Source organism: Epinephelus moara, chromosome 23, assembly GCF_006386435.1.
Source record: "Epinephelus moara isolate mb chromosome 23, YSFRI_EMoa_1.0, whole genome shotgun sequence".
Classification (NCBI taxonomy): domain Eukaryota; kingdom Metazoa; phylum Chordata; class Actinopteri; order Perciformes; family Serranidae; genus Epinephelus; species Epinephelus moara.
In genome coordinates this window covers 19925327-19947237 of record NC_065528.1, presented here as the reverse complement: position 1 = coordinate 19947237, position 21911 = coordinate 19925327, and positions in this window count along the sequence as shown.

The following is a 21911-nucleotide window of genomic DNA, read 5'->3' as shown; positions in this document are numbered from 1 at the left end:
CTGCTTCCGTTAGGCTCTTACCGGTGCTCTGTAGGCTAACGTTAGCAGCCCAGGAATTTTGCTGCTGGAGTTGAGGTAAATTTCAGGCATCATATGCCATCAAATGGGGGAAATACAGCATCGAAATCTGTCAAAATCCAGGCACAAATCGACAATAACAAAACGGCACACCAGCAATTTCTTCTGTTATGCCTGTTATAGAGAAAAGAACCATAACACATTGAAATGGTATTAAACTCAGATGGTAAAATGGTGGATTTTTTTTTATTTTAATTCAGGAAAAAAAAATACTTTGGTTGGTTTCTTTTGTTGCTTGTGCAGCCATCTTGGTGATGATTTCTCATAACACTCAGTTTGGAGGGGCATGTTGCCCTAACACTTCACCCTACCCCTCTATCGGGGGATGCTACACATACGCGTGAATAGCAAAACACAGGGGTAAGGGCTAAGTGGTAGGTGTAAGGGGTGTATCAATCTTGCCCCCACAGTCATTTGCCTGAAAAAGACAGCACTACCTCCTGCTATATCCATCTCTGTGCACTCGCATTGTTGTGATGATTTTGTGCATTTGCCATAAAAGATATTCTAATTTCAACCACTTTCCCCAAATTTCCTCCAAGGCAATGGTCCTCAAAACAACCCAGTGTGAGTCCAGGGGGGAGGCAAAGGAAAACAACATCAAACAAGCTACAATACACACAGCCTTGTTGTGAGCAGAACACAGAGTAGGAGTGTCGACATTTCTTCACCTGTCACGACTGTCAGAGCGTCTGTATTTGTGACAGTCTGGCTGGCTTCTATGTCGCCACATGTCTATAAAGACAACCAGCAGGCTCTGTCTTTCTATATGCCAAAGTAAATTATAGGGCTTTGTGTTTGCGTGTGGGAGAGCGAGTGCGAGAGGGTTAGATTGGTCTGTGCATGAGCATGCAAGTACAATATCTCTCCCATCTCAAATCTCCTCCTAATCTTGTTATAATTGCCTGGTGAGCCTCCCTGCTATCCTCCACCCTAATGCCTCCTCTTCCACCTGACCTTGGTACTTCACATTCACCTCTACAACAATAAAACATTTCAGTTCATAAAGTCGACACAAAACTTCAGAGTTAAACACCAGATAAAACCTTGTACTTTCTCCCTTTGGAGTAACTGAGCTTGTGTAATCCTTAGTAAGGGGGAAAGAAGAATGTTGCTTTTTTCGGTGAGTAACAGACTCAATTCTCTGTTAAAAATTAAGAAGTAGAAATATTGAGAAAATAAACTTGCAACAGTTGACACTAGATTCTGATCGTGTTAATCACTTAAGTCTAGATAACTTGGAAAAAACACAACTGAAGAACAAAAATGTACTGATTTTGTCTCAATCATTTTATTATATTAAGGCCAAGACACACCAAAACAACTTTTAAAAAAATGGTGGCGACCAAGGCCGACTTTTACAATGCCTCATGTCACCTGTGTCTCAGCCAAAGATTTGCACCTGAACACTCTGTAAATACCATAGCCAATGGCCAACTAGCACGTATGTTCTGCAGCAGTAGTAGTCAGTATTTGTCATCCATAAAAGGTAAAGTGGAAGACTGACAGGACAAAGGATATTTACAAAGCGCTAAATAATAACACACGCAATCAAAAACCGTGTCTGCTGAAGAGCTGAATGGCTAAAAACATAATCCTAACTATTAAAACATATAACACTCTTGACTTCAGTTGTTTGCTTTCCTCACTTCTGTTTCTCTTTGCGTGTGCTAAGCTGAACTGCCAATCAGAGTGATTTCATTCATCGACGAGCCTTCATTGTCTTGGATGCCGATTAAACATGCTGAGTCTGTTGAAAAAAGCCAACAAGGACCAACTAGTGCCAACTAGTTCCAACAGTGCCAGACACACCGCAAAAACTAGGGCAACAGGCACTCATCGACGGCCTGACATTAACCAGCGGCCAACTGTCGGCTTAGTGTGTCAGAACCCTTCCTTTCCTCTTTGAAAAACACAAAGTCCACTGAGAACCACATCTTCTCAGCATCTAGCCCTCTACCTAAGGCAAAGACTTAGGCCAGGAAAAATACCTGTGGTAGGACAAAGAGAAAACATCCCCACATCTGCACCCTCTGTAACCAACAAGTCTGTTTCATCAGCATGACTGCATTCTGAAAGACCAGCCAAATTTGGGAAAGGCCCAACATCAATGATCCATGGGGACCAGCCTCAGAGCCAGGAGAGAACTGCTCCATCTCAGCCAGGATGACCCAGCTCGTCTCGCTTCAGAGCAGCGACCTCAACAACCACTTGTATCGTCCAAAACCAAAATGTCAGCCTCATACAACATGGAACGACAAACGCTCCCCTCAATGATCTACGTTCATAACGTCTGGCACACAATCCACTGTGCTCTCTACTGTTCCTCTAGTGCATTCATGTCATTGCTGCTTTTTGTTGGACATAAATCAAAGGGTAAAAAAAACTCTCAATTCAGATTCCTGTAATACATTCTGCCACTAAGTTGTGCTTTTACACAACCTAATACAAGACAATATTGGAAAACATCTTAAAAAACAGCCAGATTGCCAGAAGAAATGTTGCCATTAGTACATTTCTGCAAAAGACAGATATATTACACTGCACTTTATTATGTTGCAAATAGGCTGAAACTTAATGTTTCAACACCTTGTGGTATTATGTGGTTGTGTTTAGGCAAAAACACTTGATTATGGTCAGGAAAAGATCAAGTTTTGGCTTAAAATATTTCATCTGGTGGGCACAATCCTGGCAGGAAAAGCAGCAACGTATCGGTAAAAAACACAAGTGCGCTTCGTTACACTTTCCCCGCAGCAAAAGCAGTGATGTATCTCTAAAAATCATTTGCTTTTGGTGCCCAAAAAATACTGCGACAGGCAAACCACTCCCATTTGGTGCTTAAAAAGCTGCTGAAAAAACAGCAATGACTTGCGAAATCACAACCAGTTTTATTGTTTGTTGGTCTTGAACATGGAGGTATAAAGGGCAGGCATGTTGCCTAGGAGTCACGGCAATATCCCACCCCTCCATCAACAGACGACAGTCAGCTCAAGTGCATCACTTTAGAAACGTTAATATGATACGTATGAAAAGTGCAAATGTAACATATCCATAGTTTGCAGGAATATACAATGCCAACATTTTCCTCTGACAACTGGGCTGTTAAAACAATGTAAAACCAAGCAGACAAACTTAGTTCACTTGGCATGAATTTTTCATCAGATCTCCCACAATCTTCTCACCTTGTATGTGAATGTGTGCAAGTGTTTGCAAGTATAAAACTGAATACGAATGTTTGGGGACAGGAGGAAGTGCAAAGAGTCCGATATGCCTGAGGAAGGGAGATAATTGGCTGTGGAGATGCTTAGAAGCTGCTTTTGTTGCCATGGCGATAGACTTGTAAACACTGACCCATCCAATCTTCTTATGGAAAAGGGAGACGGAGTCGGGATCGGGAGAGAGAGATAGACAGAAGTCAATCATTCAACAAGGCAGGGAGAATTAGACGTAAACTCAGGCAGACAGCCAGACAAATGCATGCATAGAGACACACACACACACACAACCATTCCTGTGGCCAGGTAGAGACTTTGTGCTGGGGGTGCTAGAGGACAGTGTTGTTCCAGAGAGATTATGAGGTACATGGGTGGCACAGATCCCATCACAGCCTTGGGCATGCAGGCTAAAGTCAGTCAAGTCACTAACACCTATGCAACGCCCGGGGGAGCACAGACAGAATTACATTCGCCACATTCAATCTCTGAGCAGGGCCTCAAGATGCAAGTGTTTCATGGAAATAATGTAGAAATGGGAAAACAATGAAATTGAGGAGATTAATGCTCACTCTCCAGCCTCATCTAAATTCTGCTCCCACCGGACCTATGCAAGCATTTTCAGAGATGCTACCTTTAAGTGGTAACCTTGTTTCTGGGTACCAAGGAACATTCCTAATTCAAACCCCTCGGGGACTGGGGCCACTCAATTCAGTAAAATGGAATATACTGAAATACCACTGCATTTTATATTCATAATATTGAACATGCTGCACACATTCCCAAACACCGTGGCTTCTGAAATGCAGAAAAACAAACAATTTCTGCTATAAGATGGGGCACAGATACTTCAAGCCTTTCTACAACCAAAGAAGGAGCAGCTAATTCTTCACAGGTTTTATCTACAAAATATCACTTAAAGTTGCAGCTCGTAGCTTTTATGAAGATAACTTTGTGTCATATTTGCTGAAACTGTTAATGTATTCTCAAAGAAGTGCATGAGATAGTCTGTGAAAAAATCATGACCCTCCTTCTTCTAATGGCATTAGCCAGAATCGACCACGGCACTCCCAAAACAACCACCAGAGCTGGGGAGTCTCTAATGTGTCAATCCTGTCAATGATTCTTGTGAGCTGTGGTCAAACTGTCAAACTAGGCAGCGCTGATCAAATATGAATCAAGATTATGTTACTGCATTGCGTAATTCTCACTTTAAATGTTTTCAGAAACACATTTAAGGGCTTGTGTACACGAATCGTTTTTTCTGAGCACCAGTGTCTTTTTTTAATTGTTCCCAATGAGGAGAGAGCATATTCAGCACATGCCACTGCCTAGAGCATTGTTTTCAAACTTTTTGTGCCTAAGGCATACCGAAGGGCGAGCCAAAATTTCACAAAAGCCTCTATAACATGTGTTATCACTCTTATCACAACAAACATGTTTGCTTTTATTTACTAATATCAAATAGCAACTGACAACCATTAATCATGAAATATTTATTACCAAAATGATTCAAGAATTCATTTTAAACTTTTTTTTTTCAAAAATAATGTAATGTAATAATGAAATGATGGAAGACAATGTGATGTGTCACATTTCCTTGTGCAAACAGTGACAAATAGGTTCCCCGTGAAGTTTTTTTTTAAATTAAATTTAATTACATTTTTTAAGGTAGAGTTTGCCTCTTTATTAGGAAATGGATGCACACAACTTACTGATACAGTCAATTAAAAATTGATTCATAACTTTTTGGATAGGCCCAGTTGAAGTTCATCACAGCACACCATTTGAGAACCACTGACCTAGAGTCAGGCCAGCGTCTTTTTGAAGATTGCTCTGTTTTTGTGTGGGCCAACACTGAATGTTACTGGTGAGTGTGCTGTGAGTGTTGTTAACTGCGCAGTCAGCTTCTGTTACCTAGCTTTACATTAGTTACCTCGCCAATGGGAATGTTAAGATTTTGCTGTCATAGAAACAAAACCCATGCGCAGTGCGTCATTAAAAAAAGTGCTGGGATGAAATGCTTCACAACGTATTGCCACAGCTTTTCTGACAAAAAACCCCGCTATGTAGATATAGGCTCTTTGTGTACTGTTAGGCTGTAAAATGAGAAAGTTGATGATGCTGCAAACAGCTGACCGAAGCACCAAGCACCGCCCACCAGCCAGACCAACTACTTTCTCATTTTACAGCTAAACAGTACACTAAAATATGTTTCTGAAAACATCTGAGAAGAAGAAAAGGCAATGCAATAAAAGCATCTTGAACACATTTGATCAGAGACTCCTCAGCTCTGATTAGTAGTTTTAATTCACATGCAGTAAAGCCGTTAGAGGAGCTACAAGGTAATGGAGCAGACAAAAGAATGTGATTTTCTGTCTCATTTAGTGCTGTGTGAATGTAGTGACCTTTGCAGCAAGTATGACAAAAGTTATATTTTATAACTAAATGTAACCAACTACAGTTTTAATGAACTGCTCACAATGTTGTTGGATTTGAATGAGGAAAATAGACCTTTCCAAACAACAATGTGGATAGACCAAACTCCAGGTATGAGGAAAAACTGTGTATTTCAATCTACATATATCTGTACGTATTTGCATTGGCCAATACCAAGGATAATGTGGCTCCTTTGTGTATCACTGCACATATTCACGCCCAGCCAATCTACAGTATCACTGCTGTATTCAGTCTATAAGCACTCTGTCTTTGGCACTATTCAGAAACTAACCAGATGGCAGGGCAGCAATGAGTTTGCTTGTGCTGTGACTACTCATCTCAAGAAAACTACAGTTTTACAACGTGACTGCACAGCTGTTTTAAGACACTGTATAATGCATTGTTCATCCATCATTATAGTGATATTATATCATAAATCTATTTACTTGTATCAAATTTATAGGTCTTCCATGTTTCTTTAGAGCTTGTAAAAGAAGAATATTTTACATACATCCCTTTTCTGAGCTTGTGTGTGTGTGCGTGTGTGTGTGTGTGTGTGTGTGGTAACGGAAGGCGGACCATCTCCATGTGTCCCCTCCATCTGTCGCCTGGCGAATCATCTAGTCAGGGGCCGTGATCCAGCCCCCCAATATGTGGGATTGCTGGAGGGAATGAGGAGGGGCGGGTCAACATACATGTCACACTAATGGATATGGGGCCCACAGCTGGGGTGATGTGTGGCTGATTTTCTTAATGCATGGATGAATGAATGAACACATTCATAACTGCAGGCACTGTTATTGTCAGTGGCTCTCCCAGAAGAAGCCGCGACCTCCCGAGTTTTGCTGACAGACAGATGGACAGAGCTACACCGGCAGCGGGGCAGACACTTTCCTCACCCCGTAGCAAAGGTCATTAACTGGGACCGTGATCCACAACGGCAGTCTTTACTGTTGGAACTGTGATCCCCAATCTTGACATGCCATAATGTCCAGGCTGTGTATGGCGATGTCAATAAGACAGAATGACCCGTTTCAATGGTCATTACATGGAAGCCAACGGGTCAGCGGCTTTGGGGACGGATGGAGGGAGATTGTGAGGGAGACTGAAAACAGAGGGCAGCAGACATATTGCCATAGTCTGTAATTACAGGGCAGTATCCATTCAATCATGTGATTGGTCACTTGGCGAATGTCTGTGACTGCATGTGTAGCTGTGTTGTAGGTTGCAGTGTGTGATTCTGTGTATGTTTATGGCTTTTCCATATCACTCGCTACATTTCAATGAAAAATATCATACTTTTTACCATTTATTTATTTGACAGCAATAGCTAAGGGTACCCACTCATTTTCATGGACAAAATTGAAAAACTTTGCAATGCCTTTTCAAGGACCCAACAAATATTTCCATGACCATTCACAAAAGATAACACAAACGTAACTGTAAAGTAGACTTTACTCCTAATGTTAATGTATAATTACTGGCGGTCTAGGCACACGGAGCAGTAAAGCTCCCACAGTGGGGGAGTAACAGACGACAATTAGTTTGGCCCGTTGGTTAATTAGTTTGAATTAAAAAAAGAAAAAGCTCCATACCTGCTAACTACCATGCTCTACGTCCAGAGCAATCATTCATTCATTTTCCATAACCGCTTATCCTGTTGGGGGTTGTGGGGGGGCTGGAGCCTATCCCAGCTGACACTGGGTGAGAGGCAGGGCACACCCTGGAAAGGTCTCCAGACTATCACAGGGCTGACACATAGAGACAGACAACCATTCACACTCACATTCACACCTTTGGGTAATTTAAAGTCACCAATTAACCTCCACACAGAGGTGCTCCCCAACCCCGAGGTTCGAAACCAGGAGCCCTCTTGCTGTGAGGTGACAATACTAACAACTCCGCAGTTAAAACAAAATGAGAGTGTGCATTTCACTCCGAGGGACATTGACAGCTCTGGGCAGCCTATGTCAATTGCTCAATTCAAAAAAATGCAGTACAATTTAAAAGTATTAGTGGTACATAGGTAAGGAAACTTTGGGATTCATGACCGTACATCTTAAATCACACTGTCACAACGTTATTTATCTGTCCCCATTTGCCTGGCATTATTCAAACATATCAGATTCAAACTCTGTTGAAACGTTATTCCTGCAAGCTCACATACATGGAAGGACAAGTGGAACGCGATGTGAAAATGAAGGAATGTACATGATGGTAAACAAAACGTCAAGCATCGATGCATAGCTACGCAGAGCAGAGCTATGTTACGTCAAAAGCTACATAAATTTTTTTTAGGTTATGTTACATTACTTCAAAAGTTATCCATGGAAGATTACTGTAATAATTCATTTTATTACACACAACAAAATGCCATGACTTTTCGAAAACTTTCAAGGATTTCAATAATCCATGACTTTTCCAGGCCTATGATTTTTCCAGGTTGTCCATGAAACTGTGGAAGCCCTGATGCTTACTTTGCAGATCAAGATTTTGTATATAAGCCTATGGACCCTTTTACAATCTACATGCATGTTGGCAAAGGAAGTGGCGTTTTGCCCCAGCCATCTTAACGAGTTTAACGAGTTAAACATTGTTGCCAGCAGTAACATGTCTGGTTGGCAGAACACCCAACTCAACATCTGACTCAATATCTACAGACTTCCAGCAGGATCACGATCATTTCAGGGCAACTGTGTTTTGGTTTAACCAGTTATTGTGTTAACTGGTGACTCAGTTGAAATTCACCAGTTAACTCGGTCACTCAAATTTAAACACTGCACGCCATTAAACGTGTTTACTATCACTGGACAGAGGATACAATCTAAAAGTTTTACGTCACAATAAATGGGAGAAGAACTCATGTTTGCATAACAACTATATCATCGAGGTCTGAACTATGCTAGCAAGTCAACAACACAAAAAGGAGGTAAAATTCCCTGTTAGGATGTAACGTTAGTTTACTGCCTCATACGTAGTGGTCTTGTGTCCCTCTCTTTGGCAACAAAGGATTTCTGATTGCAAGACACAAAACTCTATGTCATGGTATTTGACCATCTGTACGTGACTACAGATAACGCAATTGTATATATAGTGACTTGTATACTCCTAACTAGGGTTGCAGCCATGCACCGGTTTCAAGGTATACCATGATATAAAAGTTGATGGTTATCATGCTGTGTACATTTGCTTATCTATGATATTGAAAAAAAAGTGGACAAATAATCTCCCCTTTATTTTAGTTATTTTCAAAGGGGAAACTTTTTACACATATTTACATTAACAAAATGGTTTCAAATTTCCATGCCACTGAATATTGGCACACTTGCAACGGTCTTCTCCACACTCACTATTAGCAGACGGACCTGGAAATTAGTCATCCTTTGTCAAAGTCAGTTTGTTTAGGTAGCATTCCTGATCTAGCCTGACAAGCCATTGCACTCTGCCACACTTCTGTTGCCATATTGCATGCACACCCTTACGTGTGTCATAATTTACAAAGTGCAAAAGTGGCTATAATGAGCTTACTGCACTGTGAAATAAATTAAACTGCCGCACAGCATACAGTATACAGTAAAGTAGCTTAAATTAGCTCATTCTCAACCAACTACAACTTTAAAATGCTGCTTACATGTTAATTTATCATTAGCTATAACATCATCAGGGTCACCATCTGCAGAGCGGTGACTTATGGGTACTTTGCTGAATATACTTACATACTTGTGCTTAAGCAAACATAAGATAATAGGGTATTCTTACGTTGTGGCTTTGCCACTTTTACTTTAGGATATTAATTCTTCTTCCACTACTTCCGGCTACTTAACATTCATGGCAATTTCTATTGTGACTAATCCTATATTATTGAACTGGGGAGCCCGAAGTCTGGCTCATACCAAGCAGCACACCGTCAGCTGCCTGACTTTCCATCTGTTCATCAGATTCTTTCCTCAACAGCGTTGGTGGTGCTCAGAATTTGATTGCAACCTCTTAGCACGCTGTTTTTTACGTGTTTATTCCAGCTGTTCCAATCTAATAGGCAGCTGGTCTTTGTGTGTTTATGAAAGGTGTGTCTGTGCGTGCTGGTGTTTGCGTCTGTGGGTGTGTGTATTCGACGGGGCAGTGGAAAAAACAGAAACAGACAGAGTGAGCGGAGTATTTGTTGTTAGTGACAGAACCAGGAACAACAAACCGAATAGAAGAACACACAGCTGATTGAGCTGAAGATAGCAATTAGCAAATGGGCTGTGAAATAGCTGCACAATGCCATCACTTCTCAGATGGTTTGCTCACATTCTTTTAAAAATAACATATTTGGGACAGAGCAGTGTATCGGTTAACAACAAACACGAAGGGGCCATGGCTCTGCTGATAGTGAAAATTAAGCTGCTGCCAGAGCCTTGAAGATGAGCTCAGGGAGAAAGAAAAACATCATGAGGAGAATTCTGAAGCACTCTCACAGTGCTGAAATGCAAAAGCTGACTAATAGCATTACATGGTTTCACTGCAATAGGCAAAGAAAGGGAACTTTGACAGCTTACGAAAAAAAACCTCACCTCATGAGATGCAGGCTTGTAAACATGCTTTGTGTGCCAGATTTGTATGACTGAGGATGTGCCACTTAACTCTTGGTGCAGGTGAGGATTGATTTACATGCCAGGTGCATAAGAGTGACATTAAAGCATAGTCGCTGCAGTGCCTCAAGCTGCTGCCTTTTTGCTCTCTTTGGCGAAAGTGTCCTTCTGGACCAAACAAATGATGGCTATGATGTTTATTAAAACTATATTTTTGCTCCCGCTGCTACTAAGGAACCAGCTTTTTTCCCTGTGCACTTTCTTTGTGTGTAAACTGTCTGTATCATGATGAAGGCAATTTACTCAGCAGGTTTCCATGTGTGCGTTGTAATAATTTATCTTGAAACATTTTAATTAAAATCAGGGAAAAGTTACAGTTCCTTTATAATTTATTTAAACAGGACCTATTATGCTCATTTTCAGGTTCATACTTGTATTTAAGGTTTCTACTAGAAATGTTTACATGTTTTTATGGTCAAAAACTTTTTTCCTCATACTCTCTGTGCTGAAATACATGTGTGTCTGAGACGCTTCGTTTTAGCGCATGTTTCTTTAAGCCCCCCTCCCATGACCGTAACGGACAATGGCGGCACTTTTTACAGTGAAAAATCACCAATAAAACCTTAAAGGAGCTATATGTAAGAAATCTAAAGCAAATAGTCGTAAAATCATCCTAACATGTCACAGAGAAGCAAATAGTCGTAAAATCATCCTAACATGTCACAGAGACTAAGGAATAATGTTCATATAACATACTGATCTCACCGACAACAATGGTACAGCCAGAATATTCGCATTTATTTTTGCGGTCTGCAAATCATGTTTATGTTTTGAACTTGTCTCGCATTTATTTTTGCGGTCTGCAAATCATGTTTATGTTTTGAACTTGTCTTTTGGCCTGTTGCGCCACCTACCGCTGTCTACCAGTCACGCAGTCAGTAGAGTCTCAGCATCAGTTACAGTTATGACTGAGCTACAATGGCTGATGGTGCGACTAAACCCAAACGACCTCGTTATGATTCCCAAAAATGCCAAGACAAAACTCGAGGCAAAGCGAGGGTCTATATAGGAGATGCTTTTAAACGGTGGAGATGGTTGAAAGCGGAGAAGAATTTGAAATCGGATGTCGAAGTGACTACTCTTCTCCTCGACAGGTAAGCTTTAGCCAAAGTTGGCTAACTAGCATCATAGCTAGACGGGGATGGACATTTCAAATACTTTCAACTGTTATTCATTTTCGATCATACACTGTAGCCCATTTTGAGAAACAAACGTTAGCAGCACGGCAAGCAGCCGGCTCCTCCTCTGCTGTATCCCGGCAGCAGCGTTAGCAACAGAGAAGCCGGACTTGCTCGAACGGTCCGCTGGAAAACCGAAGATCAAGGACGTGGCGACGCGGCCCTGCCACGGCAGCCGCCCATGGGCAAACAAATCACCCCCAATTTCCACCAGATGTGTGTTGGTTGCGTCTGCGCTCCGGCACGGCAGCGGAGCCGATAGGATTCAATTCTAGTCAATGTGTGTGTTTCCACCGGCTGCAGCTGTGCTGCGTCCCGGCTCCGTCTCAGCTACAGCACTCTGGACCCCACCGCAACAGATACGCAGGACTTCTATTTTTTCCGGTGTTAGATCACCAGGCGCCAGAGCACAACGCAGCAATTCAGCACAGAGCAGCAACCTCGAATCTTTAGGGGAGGGGGGGCGGACACGACTTGCGGCAGTATTTTGAATTTGAGTGCAGTAACCATTTTGGCCACATTCTTACATACAGCGCCTTTAAAACTGAATGAAATAAAAACTGGTCATGTTCCAGTAGGTATATGATCTTAAATCTTATCAACACTGGCAACCACGATTACATGTTTCCCTGACATTAGCATGTAGCTACATGTAGCAGTGTAGGCTACTGCAGTAGTGTGCCTGGAGCAGATGACCTTATAAGGAAATCCAAAACACTGTAACACTATACTGTAAATGCGTCACAAGCTGACATTAGTTTGTCTTGAAAGTAAAAAAAAAGAAAAATAAAAACACTTACTGTCTGTGCACGAACACCAAGTCCAGTCTGCTCCGATTGGTCAGCATTTCTGGGTCTTCTGCATCTCAGCATCTCTGCACCGTCACCTCAGTCATGGAATAACTGTAGCAGAGAAAATCAGCACTTTTTATGACAAAGAATTACCAGTGAACGCTTCTAAACACAACCAGACATGTTCCAGCAGGAATATGATTGGAAATCAGGGAGAAATTATCAGCACTGGCAACCACGATTACATGTTTCCCTGGTGTTAGCATGTAGCTACATGTAGCAGTGTAGGCTACGTAATGTGAACAATTGCAGTAGTGTTTTTACCACAAAGAATTACCAGCGAAAGCTTCTAAACACAACCAGACATTTTCCAGCAGGAAAATGATCCAAAATCAGGGAGGAATAAATAACATTAGCAACCAAGATTGCAGGTTTCCCTGACATTAGAATACCTACATGTATTTTAGCAGTGTACTTGCAGCCAGGCAATGACTGTAACAGAGAACAGCAGCACTTTTTTTACTGTGAAAAATCACCACAAAATAGGTTCTTGACATAACTGCACATGTTCCAACAGGATTATGATCCAAAATCAGGGAGAAATTAACAACATCAGCAACCAAGATGACATGTTTCCCTGACGTTAGCATGTAGCAAAAATGTATCTGTATACGCTATGTAATGTAAACACATACAGTAGCATGCCTGGAGCAGATGAACATGTAAAGAAATCTGGCACAAACTGTTGGAAACCGAGTGTTCAGAAGGGTAGGAAACCTAAGGTTTTTGCTCAGAGGGATTAGTCTACTTCAACCTACGTTTACTTCATTATTTGAAACTTTGCCCACGTTTAATATGAACATCCAACATTGTAGCACAATATAAAAAAGACAAAGTGAGGAAAAGCATCCCCACATTAAATTCTCATTCTGTTAAACCTATGAAGCAGTTTCCTTGGAGCTTACGGCTGCTGGTAACTGCAGTAAGCAAATCATTGTCTCGATTTTAAATGAAGCTTCACAGTGGGTGCTTCACATTATTAACCGTGACCGGGGTTGCCCTTTTTTTTGTTTTGCGGGTCGCTGCCCCCAACAATGTCTGTGACGCCCCTGATGCAAAACATGGACAGTACAGAGAAAACTGCAGCTGTGAAAAAAGATCCCCCAACTTGTCTTTTCATATGCCAACTATGTTTTATCAGGTCCTGAAACCCAATTAAAAATAAACTATGCAGGTTCAAATCAGCATGCGTGTCCAGGGGAAAGCCAACCACTCTTCCTCACGATGAAAAGATTTCATTCAACAAAAGCATTCTACCAACTTTCAGCGGCATATTCTCTGAATTGTTATAATTTCCCTCACTTGCTGTTTTATGAAAATATATCATGCGGCTTTATAGCAGCTCCTAATGTGAATTAAATTCCTCACTTATGATAGCTGGCCATATCTTCAGTCTCAAGAGAAATTTACCACAATTTGTTACTTTCCAAGATCTTAAACATATAATTAATTCAATTTCCTTGTCAGGGTCTTTTTCTTCTCTTTAATTAATGACATATCTCGGGCTCCATAAGAGGGGAAGCTTCGTCTTCTATCAAGTCATCGTCGGAATTATGAAAGGCACTGGCGACACACCAACAGAGAGGCACAATGAGAGAGAATCCGAACCTTATTGGATGAAATGACAAGATAGCATAATTGACAAATGACTTCACTCCGCATGCATATAATTTAATTGTTTCTGGAGAGTGGTTTGCTTTAGTTCCGTCTGGTCTAATGAGATATACACAAAAGGTGATTAGCATCGCTTGCTGTACAACCTCACTCAGCTTTTTATAAATTCATTTTACACAACACCTCTTGTAATTGTTCACATTTGGTTAAACCGAAGCTGCCAACGACAATCATTAATGCAAGACGGGGCCCACTGAGAAGTCCGAATATTCTCTTGACCTTGAGTCCTTCTCTTCTGCTCCACTATAAAAACATCTGTACCCACCACAACTTAATATTCTCACTCTCTCTCATAAACACAATCTCAAATACATTCAGTCGGGAAACATCCCTCCCTTAAAAGTCAATCATGGCAATTAGACACAAGTAGCCCGCTCTATGAATTTATCCACACATTGATGTATTCATTGAATCAGGCCTTCTCCTGGTAAGGGTGGTAATTAAAGGTTCTTAGTGGAGTGGTCCGGGGTAATCTGGGGCCAGTTAAAAGCCTTAACATCCAGCACTGTGGGGCTTAATTGGTACTGTGCCATTTACATGATTAACAGCCAACCAAGGTCTGCCACCTAAAAAGCACTCTTTACTCCTGGCAATTCATTAGAATAGAGAGTACTCTGGACTCTAATGAAAAGAAAATGTGTTGATACAATAGCCTCGTTAATTCCCAGAGATCATATTTGCTGCGATCCTATTTGCTGATTATCAATCAATTTCATTGCTATCTGGCCTTCGGGGCATGGAGGCAATGTACTGTTTTATGGTGATATGCGCTTATTTGTAATTCTGTTGATGGACAAAGGGAATCATTTGGGACTACCATTAGGCAAACAAAGCAATGTGGAATAGCATTTAGGGAAAATAGAAAATGTTAATGGCTGTCTTATAGAAAGGAGAGGCCTTATGTCCTATATTATTTTTTTCCCATGTATAATTGTGCTGTGTGTGTGCGTCTGATAGAAAAATCGCAAATATAAATGTACTAATTTACAGAGCCATTACAGGACAGAACTCTTTATCAAATCACGTTATTAAAATAAATACAAAACATAAGAGTGTGTAATGCAATTAACTGTATGAATGAACAGTAAATGTTTCGTCTTGCTTGCCGATTTTTGTTTGTTGTGTCTAATATTTTGTAAAGGGTTTTTTATGTCATGTGATATCTGAACGCATGTATAGAAATGCTTGTTAAACCGTGTGATTTACGTGTCAGGACGATGAGAGAATGTAAGGGCATTAGCTAATGGGGATCTAATATACCAATATGATTGTACTCAGTAAGCTTTTCTTACTGACACCCTGGAACAATAACACTTAAATTAAAAAATGATTGTAAAAATTACTAATTTTGTATTTTTTCTTTGGTTTCTTCAGCAAAAATACAGGAAAATATACTGTATTAAGACTTTAGACCTGCATTTCAAATGCTCAGTACATAGCGATGCTGTGTTGCAATCAGTCTGTGGAAATGTATGAAAATCAGCTGCTCTATTTTCCACCTTTCTGTGTTACATTTAAGAGGTGGCCAAATAGCACACGGATGTTCAGGATCATAAACAGAGGCACAATTGTTTCCATTAATGCCTTCTTGTGGTCAGTTTCAGAGCAAGCCTGGCATCACCAGACCTATATAGATGTGGAGACCTACAACCAATCAGAGCAACGAAACGTGTGACATCGCACTAAGTGAAGGATAAGTGTATACAGATTATGGCATGCAGAGATAAGCTGTGATAGTGTAGCATCAATAGCCCCGTTTTCAACACTTTCGGTATGGTACCTTTGGAACCAAAAGTAACCCTTCAGACATGGTACCTGGACCCTAGCGTTTCCACCGCAAACAGAAGTATTTCATGTGGGCGGGGTTGTTGTCACTCACTGCTCCGTCCAGCACTCACTGTATTTCCTCATTACCAGTGACACAGATGGAAGACTTAACCTTGTTTATCGTCCACAGAACGAGGCTGCACACCGACATTTCCTGAACAAAATGAACAGGCTGCAGTGAGAGTCACTCCATGGGATATTTAAAAACAGCAGGTTTGTGCATTTAGTCCTTCCCAGGCAAGCTCAGGGGTTTAGTGTTGCCGGAACGCTTGTTTTTTCTCTGAGTGAGGATTGGAATATATGCCGTTCACAGAACCTGGTCGAAATTAATATCTATAAATGCTTGAAGATCCACTCATTACTAAAAGTGTATATCATATAAAAACTAAAGTAACAGTCAAAGTTGTGATTGAAATTTAAGGTGTGTTGATGGATTCACGTCGTCAACTCATGCATAGAGTAACATAACGAGTAAACATTCTACCTTAAAAGTTGCTGGCAGTTGGCCCAGTGAATTAAGTTATTTTTTCTCAGACTCCAGCTTCTGCAAGAGGCAGCAAAACATCCTTTCATTTTATAGTTACAGTTTACTAATAAAACTCTCCATGGTATGAACAGTGGTTACATGAGCCTCTAAACCAGCCACAGCTCAGCCCTGAGCAGAGTGACTGTCCACTATCGACCAATCAACGTACTGCAGTGTTCACAGCTCCACCTTTTAGTACCAGATCTGTGTGCTAGGTACCCCAACAGAGGGGGGACCAAAAATGGGGACGGTACGGAACGGTTCCATTGGTACCATCCACAACTTTTCACAGTGGAAAAGACGCTCCTTTTTACTAAGATGAGCTCATACTCGCTTTGGTGTCCCTGGGTAAGCATACATGAAGCAAAACTGACATCATCACGTATTTTGCTTTGAACATGAAGGCTCTGCAAGTTGTCAGCCATCATATCAAACCCACCCCATATTAGCTAAAAAGTTGCTTTTAGCTTGAGGGCCAGGTCAACTAAAAATCTGTCTGAACACGAAGGGGGACCAGATGTATCTGCCAGAACAAATAAAACATTAGCTAGATCTGTTTGGCTTCCAGGCTATTTCAGAATATTACCACAACTCAACTATGACAAATTAAAACAATAACTTCAACTTGACGTCACTATGGGTACAGAGTGATGCTCTTACTATTGGTAGTACCAAAACAGGACACTACAGTGGACAGCAGTGCACACCACTATACACTCAAGCTAATGCAGTCTAATAGCAACAGTACTGCGATACATCCTAACTTCATGAAGGTCATAATGTTCAGTTTTGGTTTAAAATGTTTTAGAGAGGTGCTGATTCAACTTTATGATCATTGTGGAGGCTTCAGTTTGTGGTGCTGTTGAACGGTTCTGCATTGGTGTTTTTGTTATTGAGCCTCCCTTCATTGATATAAATACAGTGGACAATATAATAGATACTATGTCAGTACAATGCAATACAATACAATACAATACAATACACAGCTACAGCTTCCAAAATGACTCTCTCCGAAATCACAGCTGAATCAATGTAAATTGCACCAATTTTCAAAATTTCACAAAAAGATTTATGCTATCAGAATAATCCAAAAGTTGATATCACATAAAACTGCAACACATAGTGGCTTTAAGTATTGTCACAAATACCAAAAGTGTGAGACTGAAGTGCTGTTATTTAAAAATATGTGCAATTTTCTTAACTTTCCAGCCTGCAGCTGTTTTCCAGTCACTTTTCATGCTAAAATGGCAGCTTATAATCCACCTGCGTGACAGGTGTTGGAATAAATTTTGTGAGTGAGTTGATGAGTGCAGAGGGGCTTTAAACAGACGGAGCATCAAGAGCAGAAGAGCCATACAGTTATAACAAACAAATGTCCTCAGCGCTACTCCCATAACTAAAACCACACAAACAACTGGACAAAATCCACGCTGAGATGGCTCAAAGCGACAGATTCTTCTTCCACAGCTCTGCACACAGTAATTACCTTTGACAAGCACATATGCTTCCCTGTAGGACCACTCAAACATATTACAACTAAAGTATTCTCTATGGAGGATCATAGACTGTATAATAAAGATGGACGACATAACAGCACCCCAAAAGTGAAGCCAACAGATCTTGATCGCCCCCTGGTGACTGGCTGCAGTCATAAAACCCACCCCCTCCATGCTGGCAAGAGGGACATGGGCCAACCTAAAAATTCAGTACACGTTAAATAAATCTTTCCAAAAGATGGTTTCTGACATTTAGTGTAGTTTTTATCATGCTGATGTATGATCAAGTGTGAGTTTTTCTGGTAAGTTTGGTTATAACTAGTTATTTGATAAAAGGGGGTGTGACGTCATGATTGACAGCTGTGTAGTGCTGCCCCCTAATGGTCGACCAGAAAGATCATTAGTCACGATAGGTCTACACACTTATAAACAGCTTCTGGAAGAAGATCAGCTCTGCACTCAGGATTTCTATACGGTGCTTGTTAAGGTTGCTTAGCAACCTATGACGCAACCTGCTACCGCGCTCTTGAAAGTTGGCACAAAAAAGGCACAAGAGTAGCACCCAGCGCCTGACCTCGTGTTTTCCAGGCGGTTAAAGACACGGCATGCGTACAGCCTCTAATTTCCAGGGCTGGTACCTGCGGTTATTCCACAGGCTAGTTAATAACATGTCGGGCAGGAAATCCAAAGTGTGGGATCATTTTGAGAAGGTGAAGGACTAACCCAAGGTGATATGTAAACTCATCTTCATTGGTCGACTACAAACATGACGTATCATCTGAAGCATGGAAGTAGCTACATGCCCATTAGCCCACAGCGTCATTAACAGGCGGCTCGCTCAGTGTGTGACGTGCACTTGTAGATAAAATATAGGCCTATATTAATGAAGGTTCATTAGTACGGTTTTGTATTTCTATGTAATGTAGCACAGTGTTAACAATGTTACTGATACTATTCTCTCTCACACCTTCAACTCAAACCATTGTGTTGCCCCGCCCAAAATATATAATTTAATAATCAAATTGGCCCTAAATGACGACTACTGGTCGACTAGGAAAATTTTTAGTCAGGGGCAGCCCTACAGCTGTGTGTGCCAATCGGGTCCTCGCTATCAATGGCGCTGCTTGCAGTTGGTCAGACAGGTTTATGGGTGGTAACACGATATCGCCAAAATCGCTACTGCATAGACTCTGGCTCAAAATGACGTCACCTGCACAAGATGGCTGCGTCCATATTGGGGTTATTTTGGCTTCATTTTTATAAAGTAGGAGGAAGTGGAGACAGGTCTTTATTTAAAGTAATTGCAGCGGACATTGTGCTTTAGCAACATTAAACACTGTAATTTATAAAGGCTGGTTGTATTCTCCTTATACTTTAAACAAATGATTTTCTGAATGATTATCTGTAGTTCTCTAAAATCAAAATTAAGTCATGGTGAGAATCAGGAGGACATCAGAGATATAATTCCGGGAAGTAGTAATTTAAAAACCACGGGACAACCCTCAACCCTAATCGTATCTGCCATTGATATATTGCTGCAATAATGAAAATATTATATTTGGTGTAACATTCATGGTTATGGTGGTTGGCTGACTTTGTAATTAAGGTTTAATCAACTCATCGAGATTGAGTAATGTGTCACAGCGGTGATGTGTGTGGGTGTACGAGTATCCAGTGGAGATCATTATCTCAAAATATCATCATCTCAATCTGATCTGAGGCCAGGATCTGACGTCTATATTTCCACCAGTTCTGCTCTCACTCTCACACACACACACACACACACACACACACTACAGCTGACCACTCACTTGCCTCCACAAGAGTTTACAGTATAATCACAATTCTACAGTCTTTGTGGACCTGACCTCTTCCAGTGATGAAGGGAGGGGGCTGAGTTGCTACTTATCAGCCCGTCCACGTCTGCCCACTCGACCGTCTTTGCGTGTTTCGCCATTCTGCTGCAATGCAAAGCTCTGCGAGGGGAAATCAACTTCAATCAGTCACGCTTTCCTGCTGCGTCGGGGAAGAGAGTCTACACCTCTCAGTTTTGATGAACACGGACTTGGCTGTGTGATTCTGGAGTAAAGAGCCAAGTTCTTGGGCCTTGAATTGTACCCAGCTGTCACTTTTCCATCAAAGGTGGAGATGCGCACACACACACGCGTCGCTTATCACTCCTCATGAGGAACGACGGCAAATTGGATTTTTCATATTATCATAAATGAGGTGATTTTTAGGGCTGTTGCACTCGTAACATATAATTTTCTCAAGCTCAACTGATATTTGTGTGTGTGTATTTACAGTACGCCTTCTTGAATTTGTATGTCAGTGTTCTGTGTTTGTGTGTGTGTGTGTGTGTGTGTGTGTGTGTGTGTGTGTGTGTGTGTGTGTGAGAAGCAGCATTTGTATGTGTGTCAGCTGTAGATAATTTTATAACCTATTTCCTCCAACTATAGGTGAGGCCTTAGTGTCTAAAGAACTCCAATTACCAAGACCTTTCCTTATCTCCGTCTATTCTCAACCCACGCGGGCAGTCAACAATCATCACACCTTAATGAATTCACCCACATTATTTGCCCGGTTTAATGACCTGAGACCCAGGCTCGCTCTATAAATGAGCAAGACCTGGGACAGTCACACTTAAAAAAGCAATTACAAAGAGTGTACACATCCTCATTTCCCATATTACATCCTACTCTTTTTCTCTATCTGAGCAAAGAGCTTTAATGAAACTAAACCCCTACAATGGATGAGTTTTGGATGCAAAGCAGGCTGCACAGGAAATAACTAATCACACAGAAAAAGGTTAGGTCGCTGCATACGAGGAAAAGCAGACAAGTTTCAGCAACCCCACGGAAATACTGTTGTATTGTTATTAGTTTAGCTGCACAATACCCCTGCATATGGTGATTGTAAAATTCTGTAAAAGGTTCTGAGATTTTTCATACTTTCTTGTGCAACAGAATTATTTTGTGGTCATTGTAAATGTTCTGCCTCAGACCAACACATTGTAATCTGTAGAATTTAAAGATACCCTGTGTAGCTTTCATATATACAAAGAGAGTCGTATTTACATTCAGTGCTACACACCAGAATACATCATGTGTATCCTTGAGGCTTAACAAACACACTGAATGCATTTGCTTCCCCATAAAACATGGAAAACTGCTTTTCTAAAATATTTAATCCTACATTGTTGACATCCATGTTTGCTAGCTCACAGTTTTCTTTTACATTTCTTGGTGTGTTAGCGCCACCAACTGTCAATCACATGGAGTGTAAAACCACCGGCATGTACATGTATCATGTCACCCACAAGCTCGCGGGATAGAAAGAAAACAGGGACACACTACTCCACAGGGTACCAGTAAGTGATACTAGATTAAATATTTTTTTAAGTTGATGAAGTGTAAGTGAACCTCTCTTTTCATCAAGGCATATATGGAACATTTAATATCTTTCGTTGCTCAGGTCATAAAGGTTTCAATCTTTGAAATAACCATTTGCTGGTAGCTATTGTTGAAACAGAAAAGGATGGATTCAAATTCAGAAAACATGAGCATGATGTCAAATTTGAGGTTTACTTATATATATATATATATATATATATATATATATAGAGAGAGAGAGAGAGAGAGAGAGAGAGAGAGAGAGAGAGAGAGAGAGAGAGAGAGAGAGAGAGAGAAACTTGACAGCAATGTCTCTTTCCAGAAATCATGACCTGGTTACTCAAGATAATCCACAGAACTTGTGAGCAGTTTCATGTAGGAAGTATTTTCTTTCTACAGAACCGTATCACTGTGCAGAAGGAAGCATGCATCTACTGCTAGCTCACCTAGCACCACTGGGCTAGCTAAAGTTACAGTTCAGCCAAGGAGGACGCCATTAATGTTTACATCTCGTGCACAAATTGGTGGATGCACACTTCCTTCTGCACGATGATACCATGGATGGATTACTGAATGGACCTACTGGGCACAGGCTCAGAAGTACATT